Source organism: Macrobrachium rosenbergii, chromosome 4 (assembly GCF_040412425.1).
Source record: "Macrobrachium rosenbergii isolate ZJJX-2024 chromosome 4, ASM4041242v1, whole genome shotgun sequence".
Taxonomy (NCBI): Eukaryota; Metazoa; Arthropoda; class Malacostraca; order Decapoda; family Palaemonidae; genus Macrobrachium; species Macrobrachium rosenbergii.
In genome coordinates this window covers 975,435-997,294 of record NC_089744.1, presented here as the reverse complement: position 1 = coordinate 997,294, position 21,860 = coordinate 975,435, and the positions used below count along the sequence as shown (strand labels likewise).

General features: G+C 37.9%; 1 long non-coding RNA gene across 1 annotated transcript in view; it reads right to left on the bottom strand.

The window, feature by feature from the left end:
• The window catches only part of LOC136829390 (uncharacterized), a 171,260-nt gene that overhangs the window by 7,731 nt on the left and 141,669 nt on the right, over window positions 1–21,860 (bottom strand). Inside the window, exon 2 of the long non-coding RNA XR_010850373.1 lies at window positions 15,489–15,556. This is a non-coding gene — a long non-coding RNA (uncharacterized lncRNA). The remainder of the gene's footprint in view (window positions 1–15,488; window positions 15,557–21,860) is intronic.

Genomic DNA, 21,860 nt, shown 5'->3' with positions numbered 1-21,860 from the left:
CGGCAACAGTAATAATTTAACTCTCTAAGAAATGATAATAAGCAGCATTTAGTGAAATATAAAATAGCTAGATTATTACATAATTGGAAATAAAATTGAACCTACCATCGTGAGGTTAATATTGTTATACTCAGAATACTCCATGCACTTATTAGTAAAACTTTTAGTCACAAATTCATTCGGTTAATATGCCTTGAGGAGGAAATTCAACGAAAGTATTCAGGGGTTTGTTAGGTGCTGCCACGATTTTTGAGAGCGATGGCTCAGCGCCATTCGGGGCACTAATAACACTTGTGCCAGGGGCACATATTATAAGTACATGTGATGTATCAATATGTAGTTCTGGCTATGGAAGCCAGAGGTTATAAATTACTAGGAAAGAATAATAATAAAAGAGATTATCTCACTTTGGGAGTCACTGACAAGGCATACCAGCAACATGGCACTGACCTTATAGGTGCCTTGTGGCACTCATCTACATACGTGAGGTATAGCATGGAGTGTAATTTACACAGTTTGCGAGTCTGGGACTTGAGATTCATCATAAAAGAATAACAAAAGAATAAATGACAGACACAAAGTAATTATTAATTGTTGTAAACAGATGATGATTAAGTATGCCAAAATTATATTCCTTACCCTATGGAAATGGCTAGGTCCATTCTTTAGCACAAAAGGCCTCAAAGGGAAGTCATAGGGCTCACCAAATTGTCAATTGCACTGTGCATTAGTAGAGTGAAAAACAAGGTAAAATATAAGCCTTGTGTGAGGCATAAAATATGATTAATAGAACAGAATAATGAAAGGAAAAAAATGGTATAGGAAAAGATTGAATTACAGCATTACAAGGAAACTAAATAGGGGAGGAAACCTGACACCCTCTTCTGGATAGAGGTGCCAAGGTCCTCTTAGGATAGAGGGGTGGCACTGTGCCAGGTTGGCACTAGTGCCAAAGGAGCTCAGTGGCTCTCTTACCGGCACTGGTACCAAAGCCAAACCGGGCAAAGAGAGGGGATCTGAATTGGGATCTCTCAAATGGAGATCTGGGGCGTGGTCTGGCACTGGCACAGGATTTGGTGATTGCTCGCCATTTGGGATGGATGGAGCTTGGCACTGCTCAGTGCACTCAAGTGGCGCACTGGCAGAGATTGAGAATCAATTTTGGGATCTCCAGGAGCGAGGTCGATTGGGTGCCTTGGCACTGGCACTGGGGCAGGGCCTTGCACAGGAGTGGGCTTTGAAACTGCATGTAAAATAAATCAAATCCTTCGGGCCAGCCCTAGGAGAGCTGTTAATCAGCTCAGTGGTCTGGTTAAACTAGATATACTTTAAGAAATTGCATGGAAGGAGGTGGCCACTGCACAGAGTACTCAGGTGGCACTAGCAGTGGAATGAATGGAGGCTCTTGAGAATTACTCATGCCTAATAAATAACTTAATGGGCTTGGAAACCCAGATTGTTGTATTTTTGAGGGAGACTGGAAGTCTTGTCCCAGGAGGAGGTCATAACCTCCAGGAATGTAGCTTGCTACAGCAAGGTTGCAGATTTTGGATTTATGAGGTCTCGTGACTCTCAACTGACCAGTAAGAAGTATCATTTTAAATTGACTGATACCCTCAATTGTGATGAGTTTACGTCTGTTAATGTTAGCTCCATAGGGAACCTTGTCTTTCCTTATGAGGGAAATCTGTGCACCAGAGTCATCAAATGCCTTGACCTGACATGCGGGGTAGCTACCTCGAGGGGGGTGCCACATGTATGGGGCATTCAGCTGGAGGGCCCAAAGACTTAGAATCCGAACCACATTATAGCGAGAAATGAATTTCTATCACCAGAAATAAATTCCTCTAACTCTTCATCAGCCGGTCGGGGGAATTGAACTCCGGCCCATCGAGTGACATGGAGCAACCTGTCGATCAACAGCAGAACGATGACCATCACCTGCGAGATGAGTGCCGGACACCCTTGCCCATACTTGCCAGAGGGACTAAGGAGGAGAGCCTTCACTCTCGTCCACAACCTATCCCACCAATCAGGCCAGTCAACCACCCTAATCATAGCAGAGCGGTACATCTGGCGGGGGATGAGAAAAGACGGGAAGACGTGGACAAGAGAGTGCATCCCGTGCCAGACGTCAAAAGTCACGAGACACGTCGAAAGCGGGACAGAAGAGTACAAAACAATGAACCGCTGACTTGCCCACATACACATCGACATAGTGGGACCTCTACCAACCTCAGAGAGGTACAAATACCTGTTTACCATAACAGACAGGAACACCAGGAGCCGGAAGCAATACCCATCCGACAGCAGACGGAGGAGAGCTGCATTAAATCCCTCGTTGACTGGGTTCAGTAGGCATGGAGTCCTCCAGATCATCACCAGAAACAGGGGCACCAGCTTTACATCTGTCCTGTGGAATGCACTCGATGACAGTCTGAGGACGAAAATAACGCATACGACGGCCTACAACCCCGAAGCCAGCGGAATCATCGAGAGGATGCACCAATCATTAAAAACAGCACTCACTGCCAGATGCCAGGGTGCGAGTTGGAGAAAAGGGCTGCTAAGGGTTCTAGGACTGAGAACGACACCACACACAGCATTCAACGCATCTCCAGCAGAAGTCCTGTACGGCCAAGTACTGACAGTGTCAGCGGACGTCTTCAAAAAAAAGAACAAACCCAACATCACCATCCGACACCTGAAAAGTGATAGCAAAAATAATGCCAACCAAGACAATATACGTGTTCATCCAGGTAGACACACGAAACCCCGCCTCCTCCCCCCCCCTCTTCTCCCCAGCCTACTCCAGACCACACCGAATACTCCAGAGACGACCGAAGGCCTACCAGATGACAGTGGGTGGGAGGACAACGTGGGTTTCAATCGACCGGTTGAAACCTGCATTCATACCAGACGCTGGCCCCCACATGCGTATGCCTCTCGGGGGGGGGGGGGAATAGAGTCCTGTAGCGATCACGCAGCAGACCTACGATCAAAATCTGCTTTCTCCCGCAATGAGTAACGCGGGAGGAAAAACCACGCAGTCGAGAGAAACACAAATTCTCTCGAACATCTTTTATGCAAATATCTCAATCACCGTATTGTCACCTGTCATGTATTTGTATCATTGTGTATGCTGTTGCACCAGCTTGCCAATAATGTATGTATAACTGTCAATCAGATGTCTTGTATCTGTCCATATGTAAATCTATGTCTGTGAAGAAACACGGACACCTGAATTTAATCCCTTCCTCGTTCCAAGAGGTCGGGACTACCAAGGTCTAGACCTTGGGGACTACTTTGCGGCTCGCACGAGCTACTGACCTGTGTGAAAGTTTTGTAAATGAAGTAATAAGCTGTCAACCTCCGTACCTCATTTCGTACCTCACTCACAATGTGTATATGTACACTATGTAGTATTAAACTGGTTAAGTTGTACGTTTTAAAATTCAAGGCAATTTTAATGACTTAAAACTACGAATAAAACTCCTACGAGTAAAACTCGAACAAAAACAATAAGTAAAAAACTCAAGCCTTGCCTGTGAATTCGATATCCGATTGCAATAAGCCTTATATTTCCTTACAACTTCCAATTTATTTTCATCATAGTTATCAATAAATTGTAAAATATATGATCGCACGCCAAGTCTTGTTAATAGACGACAGAAGGTAGTGAAACCGAATTTCTTCAAATTTACTACTATTAACAGCCACATTTTTATGACTCGAAAAACAATTCCAGTTAAAAACCTTAATGATTGATGAGTAGATGTTGAACATGAAGAATCGTTTCAAAGCCAAGTCCTTACTACTACTACTACTACTACAAGAGACGTACTAGGCATTCAATCAAGCATACATAAGGAGTTGACCAGACTGGGGACAGAAGAAAAAGGGGAAAGCATCCGGTGTGGATTACTTAACCGTAGTCTACCGTATTCCTCTTCTCTAAGGATGACGTAGGATTCTAAGGGGAGGTGGGGGAGGGGGTTCTCAACACAGGAAGTCGCTTTAACGGCTCGTTCTGCGGTCGCGGTCGTCCTGCGGTACAATGCCCATAGGATCCTAATAAGACCAAGAAATGCTGACCGAGGTGCTAATGGGCATGAGGAACAGAACTACCATGAGTCTACTCCAAGGAGGTGTACACTTTCCCCCACCACTCCCCCTCCTCCTCGTACACAAGCTATAGACGGAAACTTCGGAAAGGTCGTCTCCATTCTCCATGCTTCCTTTCTTTCATTCTCCCTTCCTTTTCTGTTTCCACCGCCATTCCTGCCTGTCCTTTGTCATACCCAGTGGTTATTAATCTCCTCTGGTTCAATTTCATTTTCTCCAGCGGCACCGATGACGTTACATGACATAACAGTACGCGCTGTGAGGCGGTGGGTTGTTATTCGACCTTCATGGTGAAATTATGGTAATGAGGTCGGTTGAAAAGTCCTCCCTAATAGCTTGTTTTAACGACAAAAAGATGAAAAAAAAATGAGGAAGACAGTTGCTCGGTCACACCATAATGGCAGTTATGTGGCAGATATTCCTGAATGGTATAAGATCTCTGGCAAAGCAACAAATCATTTATAATACTGAAAGTTAATTTCCTATTTAATTTCCTATTTCCTCTTAATGCTGTGGTATCATAACCATGTCGAGTTATTTATACTGGGTCATACTGAAAAAATACACATCTACAGCAGCATCTACTCTCTCTCTCTCTCTCTCTCTCTCTTTATATGCGTGCGTTTCAATCAGCTACTAATTTTGTTAAAAAAATGTTATCATTTGAATGTATCAGTAAGCTGTTAACCAGCTCAATGGTCTGGTAAAACTAAGGTATACTTAACTTTTTCATCAGCCAACGACTGATCTTCGGTAATCATTGAATACATTGGAGTAATAAAGAGCAATAAAAAAGTTACTTGTAGAAATGATCTGCAAAAGACTGATCATCCAGCACTACACACACTTATTTTCTGAAGGGCAGACAAAAAGTATATGATAAGTTGATAACTTCCGGACTTGTAAACCAGATGGAAGAGTACAAAACTACACGAACTGAGGCTTTTCCTAAGCAGTTCGGGCAGTAAGCCTTGCCAAACCAGACATTACGTGACCTCGTCACTATAATTGCTGGGCATGGGGTATGGGTTACTTACGGAAGTAACATAACCGTAACATTTTTAGCTATGCACTCAAAGTATTTTAGAGAGGATAACATGTCTTTCTGTCGGTAATTACTGATGCGTGTGTAAAACTGGAACGGTAAGAAACTACCGTATTATGAGAACCAAATGAATCTGGTTCTATACATAACAATTAAAATATAATTTTAACGTATGTGTTCATATGTATATATATATATATATATATATATATATATATATATATATATATATATTATATATATATATATATATATTATATATATATATATTATATACATACATATTTATCTATATATACATTATCTATCTATCTATCTATCTATATATATATATATAATATTATATTTATATATATATATATATATATATCTATATAATATATATATATATATATATATATATATATATACATTATCCATCTACATGTGTGTATATATAAATATATATATATATATATATATATATATATATATATATATATATATATATATATATGTATATATATATATATAGAGAGAGAGAGAGAGAGAGAGAGATAATGTATATACATAAAAATATATGTATGTATGTATATAAACAATTTATGCGTCAAATTTACATTTTAATTGTTATATACCGCACAGAACCAAATTCATTTGGTTCTCATAATACGGTAATTTCTTAGCGTTCCATTTTCACACACGCATCAATAATTACCGACAGAAAGACAATCGTAAAATATTTCCTTGAGTACATAGCTAACGATTTTACGGCCAGGCAATTTCCGTAGGCAACCCATACCTCATGACGAAGTACGGAAAAAATGAATGTTTTATTCAAGATATTTCTTTTAAAAACAGCAGTACTATCTAGTAATTAAAACTTCAACAGTTTCAAATTATATCCATCTATAGTTTTGCATCAGATAACACGAATTTATTCTAAAAAACACTTTGTTTTTTGTATCAAAAACTTTTCAACGAATGACGACACTATACGCTGAACGGCACCTCTAGAGTTGTTATCTGTCATTCTAAAGCGAAATATCGGACGATGAGACGCTCATTACCAAGTAAGTTAACCAAACATCGCCAAATAAGAAATGACTGAACACTGTAGGAGCTCCTGTAACACTCAGTGCTTTTCTAAATGCTAATTCAGTAACGTAAGGGTCTGATCCATGCAACGTAACCCCACAGGAGCCATGCATCCCCGTCTAAATGACGCCAGGCGTCTTGGGTCTGCGATTGCCGACGGCGTCGTCGGGTAACTCGGGCTGCCTTTTGTAACCTGACGTTACGTTGTCAATAGAACCGCGGCTCACGTGTCTCTTACAAGCCCTCTCTTGAGCCCCTTTCTTATTTTCAAGCGTATGCCGAGAGGTCCAGTGAATCACTGCTTGTTATTGTTACTAAAAGCAGACTTTCTCTCTCTCTCTCTCTCTCTCTCTCTTTCTCCAGGGCGTCATTTTTGGGGCAAGCCCCCACCCCGACTCAAGTTGCCCCAAGTCAACTTGCCCCCTCACCGCCCCAAGCCCCAAGAAGTAACCAGCTGGTGAATTCAAATCTGTCTGTCTGTTTATATTTCTCTATCACACACATTGTTTGTCTACCTATTTTGCTGAAATACCTTACTCACGTGGCTTCAAAAAACACATAAAATAGCTCAAAATAAAAAAAAACCCAGCTGGTTAGGCTCGCCTCGTTCGCGCAAAACCATCTTTGCCCACCACAACAAAAATCTGAAATGACGCCTCTCTCTCACTCTCTCTAACAGTGTCTGGTGTTCGTACGAAGGCAAACACACCAAACAGCCAGTTAGCGTAATAAGGGATAGTTCCTCCGACCGACCCTCCTTCCTTCCCCCCAAGAAAAAGTAACAACAGTCATTATCACGTCGATCATTTAATCGCTGAATCAAGGATAAATTCACGCGAGCATCAGCAACAGCAGATGGCTCATATGCAGTGCACTGACCCCTCTTGCTGGATGCAACCGTGTGCATTAATATGCAGATGTATGTATGTGTGTGTGTGTAAATACACACACACACACATATATATATATATATATATATATATATATATATATATATATATATATATATATATATATATAATAAATTTCTGACTCATATCGGGATCGAACCCAAGTCTTCCAGTTGAAAGGCATGGGCGCCACTCGAACCTATATGACTCAATTGTAGCGTTCTTTCCTTTCAATTGAAAGAACTCAGTTCGATCTTTATGTAAGTCAGAAACTGGTATTTATGCATATATATAATATATATATATAAGGAATAGGTAGACCAGTACTTGAGGAAACATTCTTTATTGCGACTAGTTTCGAGGTTCTAACACACCCCATCATCAGGCATCTAAAATAACAAATAAATACAATGAAAAAAAAACACTCATTAAAATGAAATAAAATTAAACATCAGAACTAACTACCAAGAATTAAAATTGAACAGTACCGTTTAACCTATAAAAGCAAGAGTCAAGAGAGGAATACAAGGCAAATACAAAGATAGTTACAGAAGATAGACACAGAATTAAAAACAAAGCAACTCAACTGACCGTTCATTATTACAGCGTGATGGTTTTTCTTTGATGGTATATAATGTTTCAATTGTGGTTAGCTCCACATCACTAGAACGACTGGCTAATATAGAAAAAGAATCTATACTCAGAGGATGGTCATGCTGATGGCAGTGCTCACGAATGGCACTAAATGCTTGTTTGTTAAGTGGCCTGTTTGTTCTGATTGATCGGCCTAGGTGTTCAAAGGCACGGACCCGAAACTGGCGCTTTGATTTACCAATATAAGTTGCATTACAGCAACTGCATGTATACTTATAGACTACAGATGAACTTGAAAAACTTTTGTATTACATTTTTAGGCCTGAATATGACTCTGAGACTAACTTGAGGGTAAAATTCCAATAGTAATTTAGATAAACGGTTTCTCAAGGAAAAACTGCTTTTACCCATGTAGGGCAAGGAAAAATAAATTGTAGCTTTGTTTACTGTCACTTTTGGGGGACGTGGATTCATTAGTTTTTGGAGTTGTTTGCCAATGTATGTGTCAATAAATTTAGCACCGAATCCATTATGAAAAAGAATATCTTTGATACAAGAAAATTCAAAATGTAAGCTAAAATAATTGGAACAAATCTGGAATGCCCTAGTCACTAAAGTTTTCACTAAGTTCCTCTTAAAATTAATAGGTATAAAAGATGAAAATTTGGTTGAGAGTCCGGTGAAAGTTGGTTTTCTATACACCTCTGTATGAAACTCACTATCTTTGCGGCTTGAAACATCCAGAAAGGCCATCTTTCGATTACAGTTTGTCCGAAGGCGATTCCGAAGGCCCGATACAGGTCCGATAGTCGTAAAGCCGGCATTCCGACGTGTTTACTGGTTTCCATTTTCAGTCTAGCTATTTGGAGGGTGGGGGCTGATTAAATGTGATATTTTCATCGGACTATCGGCTTCGGACTATAGGGCGGTCACCAGTTTCCATCAGTCTCTATTTCTGACGTAAATGTGATAATGTGCGTAGAAACAAAGGAATCTGAAAATTGAAAATGAAAAAAGTGTCATCTACATAGCGTCTATATAGAAGTGGTTTGAAAGATGCCGGACATGCGTTCAACCAGCTAACCTCATGATATGCAAGAAGGTTATTAGCTAACGTTGGACCCAGTGGATTTCCATGGCAACCCCATGGGACCTTCTGCTTATAAACCTTTTCATTGAAGATGAAAAAGCAATCGGTTGCTGCTAGAGATAAAAGTTTATGAAGTTGAGGTTTTTTTATAATATATATATATATATATATATATATATATATATATATATATATATATTATATTTATAAATATATTTTATATATATATATATTATTTATAAATATATTTTATATATATATATATATATATATATTCTTGTTTCGGATTATTCTTGTGAGGGTGACAGCTTTTCACTAAACTTTGAAGGACAAGGGTATTACGACCCCTTTTTTTTTTTTTTTTTTTTTTTTTTTTTTTTCAGCAGACGCTGATGCCCGCTGTGTGGTCTGGCGGGCGGTATGCCCGAAGTGAACCATAAACCTGCAAAACGTTAGCCAGGAGCTGTTCTGTTCACCTCAAACTTTGAAATACTTTCGCTTCCTGCACAGTAATGGTGCCGATGACTACAGATGCAGTGCAGCCTGTTGCAGAAGTTATTCAAATCGATTGTGAATACAGGGGCCCTCTCCCATGCATCTGGCGTTTTCTACCTCTTCCTTTCCTTCACAGAGCAGCAACCTTCAATCAGTTGCTGGTCTGTGATATTAACAACAACAACAACAACAACATCAACATCAACAATAATAATAATAATAATAATATAATAATAATAATAATAATAGTTAGAAAAATTTGGATGAAAAGCCTCTGTTCTTACAGGACTGAAATCCTTTAATTTCTTGCTATCAAGAAAAACCGTGTGAGACGTGACCCCGCCCCACCCCCGCGATTTGGATACAAAACTCCAAATAAGGACTTGTATATCTGACTAGGCACTGCTGATGATGGTCAAAGGCCCACGAAGAAAAAGGATCCGAATACAAAGAAGAGAGAAACGGAATTATTAGTAAGTTTGATGTTTTGGAGTGAATGCAAATGAAGAAAACATTGTGACATGAGGTTCTTATAAATATCGGCCTAATACGGTAATCCGTGTTCGCAGGTATGGTAGGTACTGTACAAGTATTAAAAAAATGAACGGTGAAAAAAAAAAGCTATGCTCACCTCTAAGTTCGAAGAAGATAAAAATCTACTATATTTACATTTGCTTAGAAATGCACGTGGAACCATTTAAGAGTAGTTTTAGACCATTTAGAAGGACAAAAAAGACAAGACAGTTACCAAGCCAAATGACAAAATGTAACTGTAAATTCCTACCGAATGGATATAACCAAGAGAATACTAGCGAATACTGGACTCAAGGCAAAGATCTGGAGGTTGGTCTTGATAAAGTTTTTGAAAATTCAGGAGTTGTGCTCCAACAGGCACAGAAAAGCCATGCAAGTTGAGATGTGTACAAGATAACTGCAATATATTAAAATTTTGACATCGCATTCGTGATTAGAAGCTCAAAATAATGCATTATACCAAGTTTGTGGGGAAAGTCCACTCCCCACAAAATCTCTAATGATCCTTAGTGTTTTGGCAGGCTTTGCTATTCATTCATACAAAAGAGAAAGGGACATCTATGTGGCATTCGTTGCGACGAACTTTAACAGATACTCAAGTACTGGAGACCGTTGCATCTCTAGCGCTGCAGATACATCAAGTCTTACAAACAATACCTAGTTTCCTGGCATTTTTAAATTTCACTTTTCTTAAATACCATGGCAAAAAGCTTCGTTTCTAAGGTAACACCAAATATCGTCGAAGAGCATCGTGTAGCGAGAAAACAATGCAAGATCAGCTAATAAACTGTGTATGTATGGAAGAATAAATGAACGGATGGAAGGGTAGTCTGAAACTCAAACCCACCATTTAACCCAGGTGCTAGTGATGCGACTCTGTTTCGTACTAAACCTAACATCTTACGGATCCATTGCTAAACCAGAAGTACCCATTTCAGCATTCTTTTTCCACACGCATAAGTTACGCAGTCCCCTAATCTGTTGCAATTTTTTCCTAACAGCCTGTACGGAAACGTGTCAGGTATGAGACCAAGGTAAGAATATTCTCCTGGAATGAAAATGATCGCACTGATCTTAAAATACATTACATACTTGTATAATGTAAATACTGTATATTCCATGTGAGAAACCGTTATTCAATATATTGCAAGATAATCATATTAAAATTAGATAAATGAGAGAATAAGCTGATGATGTAAGACCTGTAGTGCATTTACATGTGAGGAAGGAAGCTGGGCCTGGGAGCTGGGGGGCCGGTGGAGGGAGACGTGTCCCAGCGTCTATATAGCTATGCGTCATTTCAACAATTAAAAGCCTCTAGAAAATTAGCAAAGGTTAAAGCATGCGTCATTATGAAGTTTTCCTGTTGAGATAATTACAGTCCCTAATTTAACATGAGATGGTGAAAGAAAAGTATGAAAGAGGAAAATAAAGTTGCCATTGATGACAGCATAATTCTCTCTGTATTTCGACAGATCTTTATTTTAGATGTATGATCTCTACGGATAGCTTAACATATTAATGACACCTAATAAGAGTTTTAAGACAAACTTTACAAAAATATTTCAGTGACATATACTTTTGACAAGATATATATTCACAAACCTCTGAAGGCTAATATGGCCTTAAGCCCTTATCTAGTGGTTTATATGCCAACTGAAGTTACTTAAGGCAAAAAAAAAAAAAAAATGTATTAACACGTCTTAAAAAACACTTCCCTTTAGAAAAAATCTTGAACCATGACAACAACCTGGCATTTTCAAATATTCCTCTTTGTAACATTTCATGGTGCCTTTGACGAGTTTCTGAAGCTATCCGATACTACGCTGATACTTCAAAGAATCTAAACATGACTGTAACAGACACGTTACTATTCATTCAGTCAACACACAAATTCCCGATTCTGCAAGAATTTAAATCTGCAAAATTTTCTTACAGGTTTTCTTGCTAGGTAAAAATCTTACGATTTTTACATCCATCTAAGTAATCAGATTCTGATTACTGTTAAATACCATAGCAAGCACCTCTGCTCAGATGACCTTTTCGTTCCCAGGTCTTAAATTTTAAATCCGGGGCTCTTACAGCTAATCTTCGCGTAAATATCTGGGCCACCAGAGGTTACAGAACAGGAAATTTAACTGAAGCCATATCATGTGAATTGATCTTGCAAATATTTACTTGCACTCAGAATTGTGGGCGAGGTCACTGGCTTTACAGTACAGCTGAGATGTAATCAACAATTCCGTCACTTAAAACACAAGTCTGACCGATATTTACACCATAACAATGAAATTATCAGTGTTTGTCAATGACCCAGGATCCACCTTGAAATATGGAACAGTCTGATCAGAGAAAATTACATTTACAACAAACGCAACAGGAACCAGTTGATGTGTCTCCTGTTGCCGAGGGAACTTTCACACACACACACACACACACACACACACACACACACACTGGGTTTTGTCTTATCATTATCAGTTGATATAGGGAGAAGCCTAACCAAACAATCGTATATTTTATCTGACCCCGAAGACAAAGGGTCTGCAGGGGAAAATGCGATGCCCATAATTATTCGTGGTCATAGCTTGTTTGTCACACAAGCCGCAAGGAGGAGATACAATTCTTTACTTCAAATAAAGGCCATGAGAGATGTCTGATGGCTGTCGAAGATTGTGTAGATACCGTGGATAGGTGTATCTGTATTTTCTTTAAAGCGGAAAAAGGTGCGCATGTATATATATATATATATATATATATATATATATATATATATATATATATATATATATATATATATATATATATATTATATATATATATATATATATATATATATATATATATATATATATATATATATATATATATATATATCAAGCTCAAGTTTTGTGTAATTTGATAGCAACACGCTGACTTACAACCACATATATAATAAACTATTTCGACAAGAGGCACAATTGGTTTAATAGAGCATCCCAAGCTTACTCCAGCCTCATCCGGTATTCGGGTACAGAGTCTCTAGTGACACCACGAGGTGCACATCTAGATGAGAGAGAGAGAGAGAGAGAGAGAGAGAGAGAGAGAGAGAGAGAGAGAGAGGGGGGGGGTGACGTATATTAATTGTTATCTAATGGCATTACCTTATGTACTAAGGAGGCATTCATTGAGATCTCCCGCTGGGTCACTGGGGTGGTCTTGTCCCGTCACCCCTAGCCCCCCTCCCCTCCACCAAAAAAATATACATAATGACCCAAAAGGAGAAATTTGAAATTTTTTTTTTTTTTTTTTTTTTTTTTAGGGTAAATTTCTCTGATCTGAGGCCCAAAGACATACTGTAAGTTTGATAATATAGCAATCATTTTCAGGTGAAATTCTTACATGGTGAAGAGAAAAACTTTGTTCTGAAGATGGTAACTGGGTTGTAAAAGAATTCTGAATTAATTCCTTAACTTTATTTGAATTCAGATAGAGAGAGAGAGAGAGAGAGAGAGAGAGAGAGAGAGAGAGAACGTGAAACCTGGGTAAAGTTTCTGAAATCATAATACATGTGCATTTTCTGTAATTAATATTGAGTATTCATCAAAATACACTGTGTAACATGTTAATCAGGAACAGCCCATCGCACCAAGAGGTGTTTCGAGAATTTTTCATTTCCTATCTGATAAAACAGATTTCCTCTGTTATGTCTAATGATTATTTTCTGTCGAGGATATAAAATAAACAAGGAGTCCCCGATACATGACTTCTATCCTTCAAAATTAATCAGTTATGAAAACAGGAATGAGTTTTTTTATATAGAAATGAGAAAAGGAAATGGCGGATCACTTTACATTTTCATTGGAAAGCTTTGGTATCTTGGCTCAAGATAACAGTTGCAATGTATTTTTGCATGTGCATTTGCGCATGCATAATCTAAAACAAAAATGTAATTTTACAAAATATTCATTATTCACGTCACTCGGAAACAGTTCTTCAAGGGAACTACAAAGAAGTCGCAGAACAAATACATAAAGTCCTTTTGCCCTGTGTTCTTCAGAATAACTGCCACTCATTGTGATTATATTAAGGCGCTTTCTTATAAAGTTATTGCACACAATACGAGAGAAGACTGGGGGAAAATGAAAGCTTGCTTTGGTGTTTACAGTCACTGAACGAAATTCGAAACAAGGATGAAATTCGTCACCAGAAGAGAGAGATGAACGCAGACGCTTTTCTGAGCAAAATCCTGAACGCTCACTCTACGAACTCTCCCTAACCCTGATGGTAGTAATTAAGCAAGGTCCTTGGTAATTAGGTACATTATGTGCCCACCGGAACTCGAAAGATAAAACCGTTGGGATAAAAAGAAAACGAGAAAGAGGCTGAAGGCACAATAACTGCTAAGCAGGACAAATGACTGATACAAAGCGCAAGCGCAATAGAAAAACCTTCCGTTGGGGAGAACACAAATGGTCTTAATAATCTCTCTTCCTCCAGCGCAAGTCTTCTTAAGAGGGATAATCCCTGCCCTCAGCTAAAGATGGAGAGATGGTAAAAAAAAAAAGAGCAAAGCAAAAGTGAAATTACGACACTGACTGTGAAGGGAACGAGAGTGGTGAGATAAAGGAGGAGGAGGAGGAGGAGGAAGGAGGAGGAGGAGGAGGAGGAGGAGGAGGAGGAGGAGGATGATGGAGGAGGAGGAGGAGGAGGAAAAAAGTCTGAAGGTGGTCTAAATCATTAGGAGGCGCTTCCGACCCTATCAGTGAAATGGTTTAACTAAGACGAATGATCCGAGGATGACGCCTCTCTTCAAAAGATGCGCTTGATGATGCTCATATGGCGCTTTGTTTACAAAGCCTCCTCCGGAGGAAAGTGATTTTCACGGAATAATGATGTCCGACCCACCCTCCTTTTATAAGAGAACAACTCTGCTATTCTCGCTGTTCGTGTTTTTTTTTTTTTTTTACTTTATTACATGGAGAGTAACGCATTACGCAATCAAACTTTTTTGGTGTTATCTAATCAATTAGTGCAACAGGGGGAGATTTGTGCATACATACATACACACACACACACACACATATATATATATATATATATATATATATATATATATATATATATATATATATATATATATATATATATATATAATATTTAGCTCGTTTTCCTAAATTAATACATTCTTACTTTAATTTTTGGTCTGAGGATGAACCACTTGTCAGGAAACCTTGTATAACATTAAGCACTTCACACATCTTCACAAAAGCTCATCAGCAGCATGTCAAACCTCAATGGATATTGAAGCCCAACTATCCACCATTGTACTGTAGTCCATTCTCTGCACACGACCAAACCATCCAAAAACATTTAACATATACCACATCAGTCTCTTTTAATCCCTATAAACTAAACAAACAGTAATTCAGTTTTTTTTTTATTTCATTTGAATTCAACATTCACACATCACTTCCGTAAAGGAGACCTGGCCCAGCAATCCATTCATTGCTGACATAATTTCCTCCATTTTTTTTTTTATCTTTTCTTATCTTTTGATTCGCCTCTTCTCTCATTCTCCCAAGTATCATTGGTTTTATTTACTCACAAATGCATGCGTACATGTTGAAACAGCAACATGAGTTTTAGGGAAACTTACCTTTTAGCCATTGGTCACAACTTGATAACACTGCTTGAAGGACGACGACTCATGATGGATTTTAATATCTGACAAAGAAAAAACAATAATGTATATAAAAAGCTATGATAAGGGCAATTACATGGATTAAGGCGACTGCCGGTAACAGCCTGAAGGAATTTACTCTTTTACAATGAAGAAATAATTCAAATAAATAAATATAACAAGAAAAATCTGGCAAATGATGCACAACACTAACAGAAGAAAATTCTCAGCTCTTTCATGATTTACCACTTTCACTACATCAGAGTTACGAAAAGTACAAAATATACTTCACCTGAAATATAAATACACAATAAATGTTTCTTGTTGCAAGCAAGATACAAAAACCATATTGACACAGACAAGGATGGACAAGCCCACCGGATTTCTCGCAATGGTCGAAGCCAGTCCACACGCAATTTTTAGAAAGGATACTCATAAAGGTAGTGTGCGTTTTTACTTCATGCAGACTTTTTTTATTCTTAATCATTGAGATTTTACATACTTAACAGTGCAACTATTTCAAAAAACATTTTATTAGCTACCATAAAATATTGAAGTAAATTTAAAAGGTTAAATCAATTGATCAATGTTCGCATGAAATTATGATTCCATTTATAAACACACACACAAACATATGTGTGTGTGTGTGTGTGTGTGTGGGTGTGTATAATTCCCTTGTCCTCATTCTTTCCAAAATCGGCAGTTCACGCATTTTCCAAGTGTTTCCAACCACCATCTTCGGCGTGCAATCTCCTCAGAGTCTTACAAGGTATTTCGACAACGATGACTGAATTTCGAACGCTATTCATTCTCGTTTATCTCAGCTGTTTGTTTTCAAGATGCTAAATGAGTAAGTGGTAACAATGCACAAGCTGATTGTTTCATTGTCTTTTTGTGCCTTAACTAAGCTAATACCCCCTGAATAAGCTGACATTACTGCTCTACAGAATATCAATAAAATTATTTGAAAATGCTCTGAATTCATCTACCCATAACCTGACCAGGTTACTCTGCACAAGCAATCACTGCCTCTCTCTCTCTCTCTCTCTCTCTCTCTCTCTCTCTCTCTCTCTCTCTCTCTCTCTCTCTCTCTCTCTCTCTATAGTTATAAGACTCGTTATTTTCCTGAAAGTTTAAAAACCTTAACAAAGACTCTACCTTAAATTCCGTTGCATAACCTTGACAAAGAACTGGATAGAAATGATAAATAACTATCACTTCCTCACTGAAAGCTAATATGTATATATATGTGGTGTACAATTTATGCATTAAAAACCTTTCTTCTCATTTACCTGACGTACTGAGATTGAACAGCATAGGTGTAGTACAAGTGCTAAAACTCTCCATCCCTCACCAAAACATCAAACCTTACTGGGGCATAAGTGAGACGAAAGGCTTTTAATACACAAATAGTACACTACATATATACAATGGAGTACTTGTGGACCACTTACGTTTGGTAATGCAGTGTGTTTTGATCTTGAATACGTAATTTTAGTTATCCTGATTGCGTGAATCGAAGATCTCGAGAGAGATATCTTGCCTGCTAAAGTCTAATATATGTATTAATTGTGTATTTCAAGTAAAATATACTTTTACTGGACTTGATTTACTGTGCAGTGTTATATTACTCTTGTTTCCGTGGGTTCTGTAGATTTTACTGGCTTAATAAGTAGTTTTCTATAGGCTAGCGTAAGTAAATTGGGCTTTGGGACAGTTGGGCATAGGCTAATCATATCACTTCATTTTATTATTGCCTCCCTTTCATAGATTCATCAGTTCCATTCTTCTTCCAACCACTGGAACAATCACTGCTCCACTACCGTCTTGTTTCCTCAACCTGCTTCTTGCTATCATTCACATTCTAGTTTTTCTTTTACAAACAATTTTGTACTCTTTCATCGGTCTCCACAATTTCTCTTCACTATCACCAGCTACCTCTGTTTCACTTAATATCACTTGCTGTCATATGCATTGCTCCACCATTTCCATTACAATTTCAAAGTTCTTACACAAATGACTCATAACAATACAATTGAGATCGACACTTCTCTGTGTCTGAATTTACACTTCTATTCTACCTTGTTTCCTGAATCAAAGCACTCCATATAAGCATCCAGCATATACGAAGCAATGATATACTCCTGCTCACAGATATACCTTACACATATCGGTCATTCACTCAGTTTTATTGCTACAACCAAACTGGAACCCCTCACTGTTAAAGAGAATCCCTTCTCTTTAATCACTCCCACAAACATTTTCATGCTCACAGCAATCCCTTCGAATCTTACTTCAGTAGCATTAACAACACCACTAGCGGAAGTGGTGGGGGGGGGACCTGGGCACGTGCCCCTCCCCCCCCCATTAAAAATAATGACAAAATAATAATACTGAAGATTTAGGTAATAATATAAATAAGAAATATAAAAATGGGAAAAAAATTAAAAATCTATTATAGAAATAATAAAATCTATATATATTATATATATATATATATATATATATGTATATAATATGATAATATGTGTGTGTGTGTGTGTGTGTATATAATTTATATGAAATGTTTTCTGAAAACTAGCCATGAAATTTTTCTGGATACGCTAGTGAACAAGGCAGGGCTGAATTCTTTTCGGAGAGCATCTCTCCATTCGCATGTTTTTTTATTACATGATCAATTTAAGTAACACCTTTCTCTGATTAGCCTACTTCACCTTAGTACAACGGTACAACTTGTCTCCTTACAGATTTTCATCAGCTAAACTAAGTCTTTCACCTTTAGCTCTTTCACTCTTCACTTGAGCCCACAGTTGGAAGTCAGCTTACATATATTTCAGTAATCCATTCATTATATACTCATGATTTCAGGAAGTACTTTGCTTCGCTGCATGAATCAACTGAATGTACTTGATGTGACCATTTCAAGTCATATAGTTCTAGTTTCATCGAAGCTACTTAATTTATATTATCGTTATGAATTCTCCATGGCATGCTTTCCGACTTATTTTTCGTCATATAAAAAAAAAATTAGCGTAATTCGCGATATTAGCGAAAACATTTGAAAAAACTTACCATTAATATGGAACATAATCAATTATGATACTGTATAACTGAGAAATTATACTTCCAGTCTTTGCTTAACCCGATTATTACAATGTATCTGAGAACAATATATTTGAGAATACATAAGAAAAATAATAAAAAAAAAAACCTCTGGTTATGACTGAATGAAACAACTTCCTTAAAAATCTACTTTTGTTCGCATTCCTTTCTTTCGTAGGACACTGATGTTTTTTTATGAGCTAAAACGTCGCCTTATTCCCTCTCCTTTCCCCATAGGATTTGATTTAGTCTTTAAACAAGAATGTCAACGAAAAATATAGGGGTTAAAGACAGATGTACAGTTGGGCAAGCAAGTTTCGTAAGTTTCAAATGACTTTAGTTTTTTATTATAGAAAAGATGATGATATGCGAACGTCTAATATGCCTTGATGTTGTAAATAGTCAACTAGGATGGAATTTAAAAATTGAGATTTTACTTAGGAGGAAAAACAATTCACCCGAACTGTCTCTCAAAGACAGGGGCATTACGATAAAGTACGTTACATGAGACTTATCAGAACCAGAACTTTTGAATACATCAATTTCTTAAAATGAAAAGAGCTTCTGATTTAAACACGACATTTGCTGAGGACTAGGAAAGATGACAAAGATAACAGTAAGGTACTCTACTGAATTTACAGTGCTTTTTGAGCCCACCGCTCGCTCTTAAGTAGGTAGAAAACTTACAAATACTGACGCTGACAATATCAAACCTTTCAACTACGATATGGTTACCATCTTCGAAGGAATACAACTGACAGACTTTATCTTTCTATTTACGACTTTGAGTCTTCCTACAGTATGGTTCTGAGATTCCTCAGGTTATCAAAACTTCACAGTCAATCACACGGCGGATTTTGAGAATCATCGTTTATTTGGAATGTTGACTCACTGACGGTCCTGCCTAGACCGGACAGTGAATGCGGATATCGGGATGGTTGCAAGAAGGAGCGTGTATTGGCAATGTCCTCTCTCACGCAACGCACAAACTGACAGCATAAACGGCAGTTTTTTGGAATCCTACAGTTTTTATTCCATCAAGATTTCCCCCTGTTACTAATGGGCACAAACTTACATTTTACTTTATACATGTTTTGGATGTTCACTATCCACTTTTATAAAATAATAAATTATTTTTACTACTTTTTAAAAAGATTAAGAAAACGATTTTTAATGAATTAAGTGACAGAAGTGCATTTGATGATCATTTTAAATGTTCACGACAAAATATTTTAATTTTAAATGGCTAAGATTTTTGTAAGAAATGTTTTTCAGCAAATTTACAATGCAAAAAATAACGCAAAAAAAGGACAACTCAACCATAGTCATATTTATGTGAAGAAAGACAGAATGATCAGTTATCGTCATAATAAAAAAAAAAAAAAATTCCCAGCCAAAAAAAAAAAAACCACAATCGGCCACAAAAAATAAGATGAAAAAAGATGAAAAAAAAAAAATGTCTGTCAGTGAATACGAGACCTTTAAAGGGACTTCGCTCGTCATGAAACGGACTTCTCAAATTTTCTTCTTCTTCTTTTTTTTGAGGAGGACAGAATCGTTGCCCCCGAGTGATAGGGAGTTTAAAATGGGGAAAGTCTTAAATGGAGCGGAAGCATCCTGGGGCCAAGAACGTCTCCTCACTCAAAATGATCCAACGAAATGAGGACAGTGAGGAGTGGAGGGAGGGGAGAGGAGAGGAGGGTCGAAGGGAGCCTCGAAGAAAGGAACCAATACGACTTGCTCCTTGGATGCACTCGAATAAATGGCCGCCTCAAAGCAGGTTTCATTTGCCCTGTCAGAGTGTGTGTGTGTGTGTGTGTGTGTGTGTGTGTGTGTGTGTGTGAACTCTGGGAGGTTGGGTAATCCCATAATCTTTGCCAGAACAAAACAAAATAGGAAAACTATCTACGCGTTTGTATGGGCATATTGAATTTGAATACGTGTGTATGAGCGTATCTGTAAGCAATATGTTTGTTTACAAGTTATAATATACTGTACGTACCATCCAAAATAAAAGTAAAACTTTCGGAAAATCGAAAGTCTAACAGCTTCCTGGAGAGAGAGAGAGAGAGAGAGAGAGAGAGAGAGAGAGAGAGAGAGAGAGAGAGAGAGAGAGAGAGCTATTCCCGAATATCTGTCGGCGGGACTAGGAGTCCCCTCTGACACCCAAACCACCTGTTGAGGAACCTGTCCTCGGACGATCAAAGACCCGGTCTCTCATAAAGAAGCGGAAATGTTTACAAGGAAAAAATCTGTTCCTTTGGAAGTTTTGAGAGCGAGGAGGGAGTGGGGGAGAGGAGGGAGGGAGACAGAGAGGGGAGGGGAGGGGAGGGGAGAGAGGGGGAGGAAATGGCTGAGAATGAAAGGAGATGAGGCCCGGAAAAGGGATGTAGAGTTGGTAATAGCACGGGCTCTTACATCCAGACCGAGAGGAAGAGGCAAAGGTCTTACGAGAATCACTCATTCACTTAAGATAATGATCCTTCTGAATATTCTTTTTTTTTTTTTTTTTTTGTGGCTGCAAAACTAAGCGAGGAAAGTTACGAAGGACATCTGAAATGATCGGCACGAATACGAAATTCCCGTAATGCTCTTCTCCTTACCACAAAATAACAACTCACTCATACATACATTCAGAGAGAGAGAGAGAGAGAGAGAGAGAGAGAGAGAGAGAGAGAGAGAGAGAGAGAGAGAGGTGACGATTATGTCCAAGTGTTTTGTAATATCCTTGTTTCGACCCTTGATTTTTTTTTTTCTAAATTTAGTAGCCATGAAAAGGTACTCGTTTGTGCCTTTAAATTGCAACCTGAACTTTACCTTATACGTAGGTATCTGAACCTCTCTTTATGAAACTGTCATTAAAATATATCTCACTTGCCTGAAATACTAATGCCCTACACAAACGCTGGATCATAGACGAGTTTTTTCTGAAATGTATTGATTTTTTTATACTGGCTTACCAGTTCGCTTCACCTCAGTTTGTGAAAATTAAATGGCAAAACTTGCCCCGATTTTGAGTTATCATACATGAATATAAACATTTATGTTTTTGTTATATAATTTTTTATATATATAACAAGCATAAATATAAAAACAGATAAAATATCAAGAACATTGACGAGAAAACCATACCTAATTTGGCTCAGCCTATTACGAAACACAAAAGCACACGCACAAACATAGACACATACAGAAACAATCATTAATTGTGGCAATTTACAAAATGTGCAGGTTATTAAAATCCCG